Source organism: Bos mutus, chromosome 19, assembly GCF_027580195.1.
Source record: "Bos mutus isolate GX-2022 chromosome 19, NWIPB_WYAK_1.1, whole genome shotgun sequence".
NCBI lineage: Eukaryota > Metazoa > Chordata > Mammalia > Artiodactyla > Bovidae > Bos > Bos mutus.
This window is the reverse complement of record NC_091635.1, coordinates 58,043,978-58,057,466: the sequence shown is the minus strand read 5'-3', so window position 1 is coordinate 58,057,466 and position 13,489 is coordinate 58,043,978.

Here is a 13,489-nt window from a genome sequence, read left to right as displayed (position 1 = left end):
AGGGGCAAAAGAAGACATTAAACAACATCTCAAGGAAGTAACTGGCAAAATCTAGAAGGTGGAAAGCTTTACAGAGCAATAATGGGGAGGAAGGGAAAAATTCTTTTCATCAAACAGAAGTAAATGTGGTTAAGAGGTGGATCCTTTTGAGATGGTGTTACATTGCAGTCTTTTGCTTAAATGTCCCTGCTTATGCCCTGTACACAGGTCAAAATTTTTTCATCTTACTGTGGTAACAGCGGTAAAAACTAAGGCCCTTCACTGTGCATTTCAAAGGTAAAAATGGGTTAATCATAGAACCTTTTTTCCTAAGAAATAAATTATGGATTCTAAGAACTTCTTCCCCTCTAACACAGCAAGAGAAGACCTGCTGCTGCTGCTGCTAAGTCGCTTCAGTGTCTGACTCTGTGTGTGACTCTGTGCAACCCCATAGACGGCAGCCCATCAGGATCCTCTGTCCCTGGGATTCTCCAGGCAAGAACACTGGAGTGGGTTGCCATTTCCTTCTCCAATGCATGAAAGTGGAAAATGAAAGTGAAGTCGCTCAGTCGTGTCTGACTCTTCATGACCCCCTGGACTGCAGCCTACCAGGCTCCTCCATCCATGGGATTTTCCAGGCAAGAGGAAAATCCCCACTGGAGTGGAGTGCCATTGCCTTCTCCAAGAGAAGACCTGAGAAGATATCAAAAACATATGTGTTTAGACTCTCCCAAAGATTGTCTCTTAAAGAGCTTAAAACTACTCTAGTGAGCTGGGTGCTTTACTTAGTTAGTAAGATGTTTCTTGGCAAAAGAAATCTCCTTAAATCCTTTCGTAGTTACAAAATATTTTGTTTCATATCCAAGGAAACAGAGCCACTGTGCAATTATATTTCATGTTTTCATAAGAGAGTGAGAATGTGCTTATTTTATAGAGGAAAAAAATATCAATTTTATTTGAAATTATAATCAAATGGCAACACAATTTTAGTAGTCACAAAAATGGAATTTAAAGAGAACCAGCATTAAAAAAAAAAAGCGTGTCAATATGGACCTCACATTTTCTTCCCCCCAAGAAAATGGGCAACAGTTTTACCTGTATGTCATTTCAATCCACTGTGATTTACCTGAAGGAAATAATTAAATCTTGTTAGCATTTTAGAATAATAGCAAGATGATGAGACACCTAAAAAGCACTCAGAGGAAACACTGGTTGTAGTGCCTGTCCAAATCGTTTAATGTTTGTCAAACTTGAATTGCATTTGAAGGATACATTGCTAGTAATGGATTTCCAATTCTGTTTCCATGTGGGCAAGTTTTGTAGCCATTACAAGCTGAAGCTTATTACCTTGCATTATGTATGAAATGATTTTTCTGAGTAGGTCCACAATCACACAAAGGACACACATACAAAACAGTGATTTCTTTTATTGCTCAATATATAGCAGTTAGAAATAACTTGGAAATTTTTCAAATATCTCATTTAGGGAAATTCTTAAATCTACTTAAGAGTAATTATTTTTTGCAGTGTTACTAAATAATTTAGCTGTAGCTAAGACTGGCATTAATTCCTAAAGGAGTTATGTCTAGTTGTAAAATAAAGTAAAATGCAAAAAAAAACAGGTGTTAAATTTTGAATAAAATTGTTTGTAATATTGATTAGTTGTGTGTGATTTGGATCATATAATTGAACTTCTCTGGACCTCAGTTACCTCTTCATAAAACAAGAAATAATACAGCCTCCTTCTTATAATTGTAGTGAAGATTGCATAAGCCTAGTTCAATGATTACTAAAAAGCAGACATTCAAAATTATTAGTTTAATCCAAATTATTAAATTAGAGCTAATAAAAGCAACTGAATTTGTGAGTTGAAAGCACTATGCAAACATAGAGAACCCACAAAAAAGGACGATTTTGTTTGTTTTGTAAAATTTGTTTTCAGATGTCTTGACAATGGTTTGCCAAAGACTGTTATGGGTTTTACTTTATTAGTGAAAAGACCATGTGTCAAAACTGAAATCATTCTGTCTTTTTACCTTGATATATAATCAACCAGTTTGTGGACTCTCATTAAACAGGAGCTTGAACTTCTGGTGTAAGAAACAAAGAACTATTATTAGTGGTGATATGAAAGGGCTTCAAAATGATGATGCATTTGGATGTGTAAAATGCTGTAATAAATCACAACATGTGAAGGGAAATCCTTCTGTATAAAATCTAGCTGCTGTAAACTGAGCAACAACCCCCTTGCACAAAGTGCCAGAGAAGCTGTGCCTTATTTCTGTTTGTACAATTGATTCACAGCCATACAATCTGTAATTTATGTGCAAATGAGTACAAGCAAGGGAGATGTGTATGTTCTTCATGATTTTGGCACACAGTTGCCACTTTAAATTCAAAACACTCAAACCTGGCCAATTTTTCTCTACACTTTCAAAGAATCACTTTCTCTTGGCTGTAAGACTCACTGCAAGAATTTTTAGGCCCAGAGAGAAGGTTTTGTTTACAAATTCAAAAGGGAGAATGATCAAAATCTAGGTAAAGACAGAGGAGGGCTTGCAACCTTACCTCTACACGGAATCAAAGTTCCGAATGAGAGCTGGCTACATTCAGCAAAAAAGTCAGTTTTCTTTCAGATGAGTGAGATAGCTCCCCAGTCAAATAGCACACTTCCCATACCAGGGCATATGTTCTTCAGCAGAATTTTGCTCAGAGACGCCAGTACAGTCTCTGTGAGAGTGTACATAAAAACACATTAGCTACAACGAAGGGAAGATTAAAATCCATGGGCCCCGTGGAGATGCATGAAGAGGATCACACAGAGAAGGCTGCCATGCCAGATCCCATCTCAGAGCCACAGGACCCAAAGGAAGGTAGCACAAGTCCTACCTATTATTACCTTTCGTTTCTATGAATTAAAAATACCAGTTACCCACCGTTGTGAACAATAATGAAGATTCCCTGGAGAAGCAATGGCAACCCACTCCTGTGTTCTTGCCTAGGAAATCCCATGGGCAGAAGAGACTGGTGGGCTACAGTCCGTGGGGTTGTAAGAATCAGACATGACTTAGCAACTAAACTGTGACAAGACCTCAGTAAATATCATCCTATTGTCATATTCCAAACATGTCAGAGTATACTATATTCTATTTTCTTCCATTCCTTTTCTTAATAGAAGTTTGTTTCACTATAACACTTTGCCATAAACTGGAGACATGTGATGTGGCAAATTTAGAGTTGTATGTAAGCTCAAATTCCAGCCTCTACAAGCAGAGAAGAATTATTGTCTTGGAGCCTTACATTTCTTATCAGGTAAGTGAAGATAGTAATGCATCAGAGAATTATAAAATTGTTTAAAAATGTTTAAATATATATATATAAAAATATGTGTGTTAGTCCCTCAGTTCTGTCTGACTCTTTGCGACCCCATGGACTGTAGCCTTCCAGGCTCCTCTGTCCATATATGGTATAGAAAAAGTTTTACATAAAATATTTATATATTTTACACACATATATGTATATGTATGTGTATGTATATGTAAATCATTAGTTACAAGCTTATCTCAGGGTCTGGTACACAATAGTATCTATCATTAGCTTTACTCATTTCCATTCACAAATATTTGAGCTTCCCTGGTGGCCTCGATGGTAAAGGATCTGCCTGCAATACAGGGCACCAGGGTTTGATCCCTGGGTTGGAAAGATCCCCTGGAGAAGGAAGTGGTTACAAACTCCAGTGACATCTGTATGATACACTAGAGATGATATAGTAAAAAATGAAGTCCCTACACTCAGGAAGTTTATTTTGCATTGTAGAAAATATGCAAGGGGCAGATTTAAGATAGGGGTTCAACAGAGACAATGATATACATAGGAGAATTATCACTGCAATCTTAAGAACTAAGGGACACACTCTTAGATAAAATAACATGTGTTATAAAATACCTGAAGCACACAAAGGAGATAATCAAGAGAAACAGGGGAGAGGAAGAGATAAGGGAGGTATGGAATTCTATGTAGAGGGGACACTGAAGCAAATACAACGATCGGCCTTTTTAGAGAGCTTTCTATGGGTCACACACCATACTAATCTACTTGCATATTGCATTTAAACCTCAAGATCAGAAATCAATCACTACTGAACCTACCGTCTGTCCACCTGACCTGATGCGTGGGATGCTCACTACGATGCCACAGTGTGTCTGGGTCTAGCGCATCCTGGGGCAGGAGCAAAGAGTGGGACACATGGTATGAAGCCTAGAAAGGAAAGGATGGAGGCATGAGTGCTTTGAAAGGCATCGTCAGGGGAACTTTGTGGAAGACAAGAAAGTGCCTCAGATGCGTGGTGTAGAAAAGACTTTGGGGCTTCCCTGGTAGTTCAGATGTTAAGAGTCTGCCTGAAATGTGGGAGACCTGGGTTCGATCCCTGGCTCAGGAATATCCCCTGGAGGAGGGAATGGCAACTCACTCCAGTGTTCTTGTCTGGAGAATCCCATGGACAGAGGAGCCTGGTGGGCTACAGTCCGTGGGGTTGCAAAGAGTCAGACATGACTGAGTGTCTGACACTGGGGTGGCTTAGTGCATGGAACTGGCTGGATCAGAGATAAGCCTGGAAGAAGAGGAACAAATCAGAAGGTTGTTGTCAGTTATATAAGAGACAATGGTAGCCCAAATTAAGACAGTGACAGAAGTAATAGTAATATATGATTCAAGAGGTTTCCATGGGAGTAGAATTGATAGAACAGAGTTAATTATTAAATAAGGAAAGCAGGAAGTAGGAGAAGGGCTAGGAGAGGAGGTTAAATGACTTTCAAAGCAAAAGTTTGTAAGATGTAAAGTGCTTAGTACATTAGAGCCATTCAACATATTTTTTTTCCCTCTATGTGTCTGGTTCTCTTTCTTTAATGAAGCTACTATTATCTATCTCCTGGTTCCAGTTTACCATTGAGCATTTTATCAGATACAGAAGTGAATTACATTTGTCATTATTCTCCGAGCCAAGAAAAATCTTGTAGGAATCTTTTTAAAATAATCGTTAAAGTAACAGATCTAATCATTGTCCTTGTATATGCACATTCAACTTGGTGAAACAAAAATGGACCAAGGGGGCCCAAATCCAAGGTGAAATCAAACTCTTTAATTTGTTTTTTAAACAGGGCTTTATTTTATCACACCATAAATTCTTCCTCTGTTATCCTTTAAGTGTGACTGGGCATCTGTAGGTATTCTTTATATCTATGTACTTTCTCAAACAACCTTTAGTCATTGTTTTTCTATCATAATTCAGCAAAGAATTTTCATTATTTACCAGATAGATCAAAGTTCATTTTCAAGAATATTTTATAAAGTAGAAATACTTATATCATTTTGGAATGAGGCTTAACTATTTCAAAAGTAGAAATATTCTTACTTAATGGTCAGAGAAGAATGGACATATTTGATCTATTCTCTTTCTTTCTTTTTGGAAATGAGGAAATGGAATTTCAGAAAAGTGATGTTTCATGCTCAAGATCAAACAAGTTTCAATGCCTAAGCTGACAACCTAGGTCTTTACTCTGGGTCTAAGGCTCTTCGTATTAAAGTTATGGCTTGTTCATCCTCTTCTTTACACAGTGACAGTCTAATAGCATAAAAAGAAAAATAAGCAAATAAATATAGTAATTACAAAATATGGTAATAAAAAGCAACATTTACCAAGTTTTTAGTGTGGGGCAGGCACCATTCTAAGCACGTTTTTCATTAATTTGTATGCATTCCTTATACACTCCTTTGAGGTGGATACTACTGCTAACTTTTATAGATGGATAAACCTGAGGCATAGAGAGATTGAATGATTTGTTCATGGTCACAGAACTAGGAAGCAGTGGAGCAGAATTCAAACCCAAAAGAGACAGAGTCACAGAGCCATTAAGTGTAAGGATCAGATTAGAAAGGATCCAGTCCCCAGTAGAGCAAGGTATGAAAAGTTCTTGAATTAGGAAAAAGTTGGATGTGTCAAAACACTAATGGGGGAAGAATGACATAAGATAACGAGGGAAAAAGTGGCAAAGGACAAATTACACAGGGTGCTGAATACTTGAATAAAAGGTGAATTTTTAAGCAGTGAAATGGAAAGCACTGAATACTTTTAAACATATCACAAGGTGATTTGAATTAGATTTAAGTTCACTCTGGCTAGAGACTCCTTCTTGAGATTTGGGAAATAATTTGACAATCACTTCTTTCTTCGTTTATTCAATAATTCATTTATTTAACAAGAATTTGCAAAGTGCTGATTTTAGCACCTAATCTCACCCCATATTTCCTTATAACTTCCTATAATAAAAAAAAATCTCTTATTTACCAAACCATATATTCACTAATAGCAAACAGTTATAACTAGAGGTTTCCCAATAATTCCTGAAAATTAACAGCTTATACAACACTAACACATGTAGTATGTTTCCAGTAGTCATGTATGGATGTGAGAGTTGGACTATAAAGAAAGCTGAGCACAGAAGAATTGATGCTTTTGAAGTGTGGTGTTGGAGAAGACTCTTGAGAGTCCTTTGAACTGCAAGGAGATCCAACCAGTCCACTGTAAAGGAAATCAGTCCTGAGTGCTCTTTGGAAGGACTGATGCTGAAGGCAAAGCTCTAATACTTTGGCTACTTGATGCAAAGAACTGACTCATTAGAAAAGACTGTGATGCTAGGAAAGATTGAAGGCAGGAGAAGGAGATGACAGAGGTTGAGATGGTTGAATGGCATCAGCAATTCAATGAACTTGAATTTGAGTAAGTTCTGGGAGACGGTGATGGACTGGGAGGCCTGGCGTGCTGGAGTCCATGGGGTCACAAATAGGTGGTCACAACTGAGCAACTGATCAACAACATGTCCTTGAAATATAAACTAACCAACTGGTTATCTCTATTAAGTCAAACAATTGTTTAAAGAAAATACTCTTTTTCTGTAATCAACTGTTTATTTTGACATCATGTTCTATTCCTTAGAATTTTAGTCTTCTTGCTTTGTATTTCTAGATAAGAATATAAAAATTGTTGCAAAATAATAAATATACATTACTCTGAGAGGTGGATACTAGGCTCCAACAATAATAAGTAGTGCTTATACTCTCAGCTACAGAGATCATACTGAGACACGGCACAAACCTAAGGGTTTTCAGTCTTGGTAGAACATTCACCTTACATACTTGGCAAGTAGACAAAAGAAATAAAAAACCATGAGTACCCTGAGACATACATATTTCCCTCATGTATCCAATAGTTTGATTTATTAAGTATCTACTATGTACAAGATGTTATTCTAAAGCACTATGGAAGGGATAAATTATATGCATGTAATTTTACATTAAGGGAATGTAAAATTCCATTAATGATATGAGGCTTTGATATCATGCAATATTACCTCATGTTGTTAGACAATAATACCAAAGATCAGATTTTGCAGTAAACCTTTTGCAGAAACCTAAAAGTAGCTTTCCCTGTAAAACTGCATTGTGTCATATTTACTGAAGGAGAAGTATCTTCAAATGTTCAAAAGACTAAAAATGAAATTTCAATGGCCACAGACGTATCAAAGGATCATTTATCTTTTTATTCACAGAACCATAGTTTCATAAAATCTCTGAATAGAAAGAGACCAGGGCATTCAGTCCAATGCTCCTGGATGCATGGTAACAGAAGAATTACCTGGGGTGCTTTTAAGTAATATAGATTCCCAGGCTTTGGCCACTAGAGATTGATTCTGCAGATCAGGATGGAGCCAGGAAATCTGTACTTTGTACAAGATTACCAGATAATTATGATATATAGCCAGGTTTGAGAACACAAATTCAGTCCAACACCTGGATCTGTTATTTAAATATGGTCTGTGCTATCTTTCCTAACAAGTTGTCATTTATGATTAATCTCTGCTTTAATATACCTTAGAACAGGAGAATAGGACCTTAACTCTAAGGCAGCTGTAGTTGCTGTAGTTATTAGAATGTCATTCATATTATATATACATGTATTATAGACACTTATGTGTAGTGCCTGTTAATACATGTGTGTGTGTGTGTGTGTGTGTGTGTGTGTGTGTGGTTGCTATGTAGCACTAGTAGTAAAGAACCCGCCTCCCAATGCAGGAAACTTAAGAGAAGTGGATTCAATCCCTGTGTCAGGAAGATCCCTTGGAGGAGGGCATGGCAACCCACTCCATGTACTCTTGCCTGGAGAGTCCCATGGACAGAGGAGCCCAATGGGCTATGGCTCATTGGGTTTCAAAGAGTTGGACATGACTGAAGCGACTTAACATGCACACACGAGTTAGGTATGTGTGCTCAGTCATGTCCTACTCTTTGTGACCCCGTGATAGCCCACCAGACTCCTCTGTCCATGTAATTTTCCATGAAAGAATACTGGAGTTGTTACCATATCCTACTCCAGGGGCTCTACCTGACCCAGGGATTGAACCCACGTCTCATGTGCCTCCTGCATTCGCCAGTGGATTCTTTACCACTGTGCCACCTAGAAAGCCCCGTTTGTAAATATATGCCTCTAAAAACAAGGCTGTAAGCTGCATGAGGGAAGAGTCTAGGGCTACTTTCTTTACTGTTTCACATCCAGCACTTAGTTCAGACCTTGATATTTAGGAGGCAGTCATTAATATTTGTTGAATATTTATCTGATTGAATGAGGTCCTTCCTTTATTTGACTTGATGTCTCTCTGAAACATCCATCTACTGTGCTAGTTTTTATAATTCCAGGAAACTGGTTAAGTCCATACTTCAGATACTAAGTATGCTATGCTAAGTCACTTCAATCGTGGCTGACTCTTAGCGGCAGCCCACCCCCCTGTCCCATGGACTGCAGAACACTAGAATGGGTTGCCATTTCCTCCTCTGTCCATGGGATTCACTCCAGGCAAGAGTACTGACCCCATGGACTGCAGCCTACCAGGCTCCTCTGTCCATGGGATTTTCCAGGCAAGAGTACTGGAGTGGGGTGCCATTGCCTTCTCCGGATACTAAGTATAAAAACACAAATAAACTGCATTCTTCTCTTCTCTCAAGGCCCTTAATTATTTACCTAGAAAGGCTGAGGCAGATACTTTTAATCAAAAATGGTTATGTAATATCAAAATAAGTATGAAATAAAGGTGGGAACTGAGAGGAAGGTAACTCATATAATTGCAATTAATGTAGAGGAAGGAGAGAAATAGATGCCAAGATATGTTTTTCAAGATAAGTGTTCCTGGGACTTCCCTGGTGGTCCAGTGGTTCAGACTCCACCTTCCAATGCAGAGCTGCCAGGCTTGGTCCTGGTCAGGGAGCTAAGCTCCCACATGCCTCGGGACAAAAAAAAAAAGAAACATAAACAGAAGTAATATTGTAACAGATTTGATTATTGTGTGTGTATATAGAGAGAGAGAGCGAGAGAGACAGAGTAGCAAAGCAAGTGTTGCTGAAACTCGGCCTCTGTTCACCAGTGCCAAGTATAAAGGAGGAGACAGCGTTTGGGGTAAAGTGAAAAAGACGCTTTTAATTGCTTTGCAGGCAAAGGGGGCCACAGTGGGCTAATGTGACTCACCCTGGAGATGCTAGTGAGGAGTTATACAGTGTTCAAGGAGCAGGGTGTGATCAGCTCAGGGACAATTCAGGGATTGGTTGGCATCAAGGTGAAGTTTCAAGCATTATCAACCTTCTGGTTTCAACTAGTCTAGGGTTTATGTTCTTACAGTCAGCAGTTTTCCTCTGGAAGGGGTCTGCTTCCTGTAAAAACAATTTAGAATGTGTGTCAGGAATCTATCTGTATCTTTCAGGGAACTGTGAGTTTGATGATTCTGCTATGTAGCAGAATTATAGTCTAACTTGTTACCAGCTCCCCAGCCCAAAAACTATACTTTGTTTCTACATCTTCACATTTCCCAATCAATAACTCTTGAGTCTGCATTTTACTTCAAAAAAGACAGAGGAGCTTGTACATGGTTTCACAAGTGATGCTAAGCTGAATCTTGATGGTTTAGCACTTAAATGACTGAACATTCACATGCATTAAATCAAGTAGGACAAATTATATTCCTCTTCTATAGGGTAGCCTTTTAAACAGATTACTCTGTCTCTCAAATCTTTTCTAGGACAAATATCCAATTTCCTAAAATTATTTCTCATGAAACTATAATTTTTTTGTTTGCTTGTTTTTGTTCCATAGCAGATTAAGTAATCTAAAGAAGACTCTGAAGGCAAGAAATGTAGCACATGACTTTCAAGTTAAAGAGGTGCAGCTGAACTCCAAAGGCATCTACTATTTCATGAATAACATGATTTCTGTAGTTACAGTGTGAGTTACAGAGCAGCAGCACTGATATACAGACCATCAACAAAACCCAAGCTTCCTCCCTCAGCATCCTAAATCAAACTGAAAGCTGCAAGATGATCAACAAAAATGGATTTAAAATGAGACAATGACAATTGTTAGTCTTACTATCTTGGTTAACTTCATAGACTAACTTCCACAATCATCAGATAAATAGAGAAATCATGTAAATATTTCCAGGTAAGCAGTGCTATTTAATAAGCTAGGAAAAGGTAGCTCGGAGTTGATGTTGTCATAGAAACAATTCTTGCCTATTAAATCAGTGAGAGGGCAAGAAAAATGTGGACTTATCTGTTCTGGTTAAGTGTACTGCATGCAAAAGATGTTGAAATGTCAGAAGGCAGAGATAATAGCTGCAATGGTAAAATACTATTCCCATTTTAAGTTAATTTTCCCCCCATTTTCTAAAGGCATACACTTAGTAAGGTATCTACCTACTCTTCAAAGAGAAAAATAAGAACTTTTAAATTGGAAATGATGAATCCCATTTAAAAAAAAAAAGATTTGAGAGAATCTACTGAGCTCCTCTGAAGAACTAAATTAAACTCAGACTGCATCCATCTACTGTAAAAGTACAGACCCCCAAGGTGATCAAACACTCAGAACAGCTGCTAGATGTCCATTAAAACCATGCAAGAAAGGCACTTATTTGATGCATTTCTCCTGGGAGGTTTGTATCTAAAATGAGATTAGAAATAACATTGCCTCCTATAAAGTAACTCTGGCAGACCCCAGCTGGGGAATACACTTGTAATTAATAATGAAAATACTAAACTCATCTCCTGTGCTTACTTCTTCCCACACTACCCTATATCTATATTTATGGCTTTTGAACAAAGGGGATTCCAAATGAAGTCATTGTTATATCAGTTGTTTGTTAAGGCATGGGCTTCTTAGCTGCTACATAGAACAAAATGTGAATAGTTCCTTGAGAATAAGGTTCTTCTGACATAGGAAATAGAATATGGTAAGCATTTCATATATGTATATATCTGTGTGTGTGTGTGTGTGTGACTGGAGATTTCAAAGAAACAAGGTGGTACAGAGAGGCTATTTTAGTCAGAGGACAGAAAAAGTACTTCTCAAAGTGTGTGTCCCAGACCTGGGTAGTATCAGCTTCACCTGAGAACTTGTCAGATATGCAAATTCTCAGTTTCATACCTCAGACTCACTAAATCAGAACCTCTAGGATGGGCCCCAACAATCTGTGTTCTAACAAGCTCTGTAGGTGAGTTTCATGTACCATAATACTGAGAACCACTGGACTAGACATTAGTAATTTGAAAGAAAATGTCATGCTTGAAGAACCTCGAGATCCTCAGTATTGCTCAACTTTAGACTACCTGTGGACAGTGGGAAAGTTTGAGGACGAAAAAGTACTGCAAGATGGCATACTGCATGACGTTCCCTCTTCTGGAATGTGTATTGTATTAAGACGATAGAGAGCTACTAAAAGATCTGTAAGCAAGTAATTAAATTAACTCTAGGGGCAATGTGAGAAATAGGTTGAGTTCCTCACTGGATGAAATTGCCCATGGAAATAAGATGATACAATAATTGGCTGGGAGACTAAAAGATGCCAGTTACAGAAGACTTCTAGAGACTGGGCAAGGACTACCTAACTGCAAATCAGCATGGGCTGAAGAGGAAGAAGAAGTCAAAGGTCTATTTCACACTTCTGTTAGTGGTTAGATGCTAAAGTGACTAAGGGAAATTCAAAACACCTAAGAGGTATGTCTCTCTCCTTCCTTCTCTCTCTCTCTCTCTCTCTATATATATATGAATCTCCAAATTAAAAAAAAAATTAAATTGTGGTAACAAATGAGATACCCAAAGGAAACTATTTAAGAGAGAAGAGAACTGAGGGGGAAAACCCCTGAAATAGCTAAAAAGAACTTTATGGGTATGCTTGACAGCAAATTAAACTTTAGTCTCTGATTTGTGCACCTCCCCACAGACCTAGCCATCTGCAAAGCTACTGGTTTAGTTGTAAAAATAGAGCTAACTGAGAGAAGCTCTAGATTTCATAATTTTGAGAGAGGACTAGCTTTTTCAAAAGTAAAGATTAAAAAAAAAAAACAACTATTAAGCACTCTAAAGCAGCAGTATTCCAAAAATAATAATTTAAATTAATAAAAAAGAGAGATTAAAATATTTCACTAAAGTCCTTTAGACCAAAAAAGAAAAATGATTTAAAGCATAACTTTATATATCAATAATTGGGCAAATAAAACTAATAATCATAAAATCGTGACTAGGTAAAACCCTCTCTCCCATCCTTTCATTGACATTCACTATCTACCTGAAGGGAGATAATTACCCAACTTATCCAATACCACTCCCCTGCAACTTCTTTTTAAAAAAATTTTTCTTTTCAAAAAATTTCCACTTAAAAAAAAATCAGTTTATAAGAACTTATTTCCATATGTTACTAGGTCCCAGGGAGAGTTGTAAGGACACTTCATGCTACTATGAAACTGTCCATGCAATTACCAACACCCCCCTCCCCCCACTCAGGGCCCAAAAGGCAACGTGGCACTTGGGGGAAAACAAAGTTCAACACAAAGTGTCACCTTAATCCTCTTGGCCTTCCTGGCAGTTGATGTAAATTTTGTTGTTTTTTGTAGAAAAAAAAAAAAATTGCAACCTTGCCAGAATATACTGCCTCTGAGCATTTTAGCTGCCTTCCCATCTCCCATTCCACAAGCCCCCCTTGGCCCACCCACAACTCCTCAAGGACACATATACACTGTAGGGTAAGGAGTGGGTATAAGATGAAGTACCTCTTTCCACCAAACACCACTCCTTTCCAAATTATGGATAATGAGGCCAGAAGTGTAATTACTGAAGGAGTTTGGAAAGTTAATTACTGAAATAATCTAAAAAATAGTGGTGACTGCAATGAGTACAACTCACTTTATAGCTGTCAGAACCACTCAGAATGTGATAAACATCTTACGTTTGCAAACCCAGATGCTGCACCAAAGGAAGTTTCATATTAGCAAATTACCACCAGAACCCATTCCAGTCAACTCATTTTGATTTTGTAATGAGAAATCCCATTAAAAAGGAATAACTTTAAGTTGTGATTGTTAAGTTGTGAAGCAGGGGAGGGACAGAAGAAAGATGCCAAGTCTGAGGAAATCTGTCTGG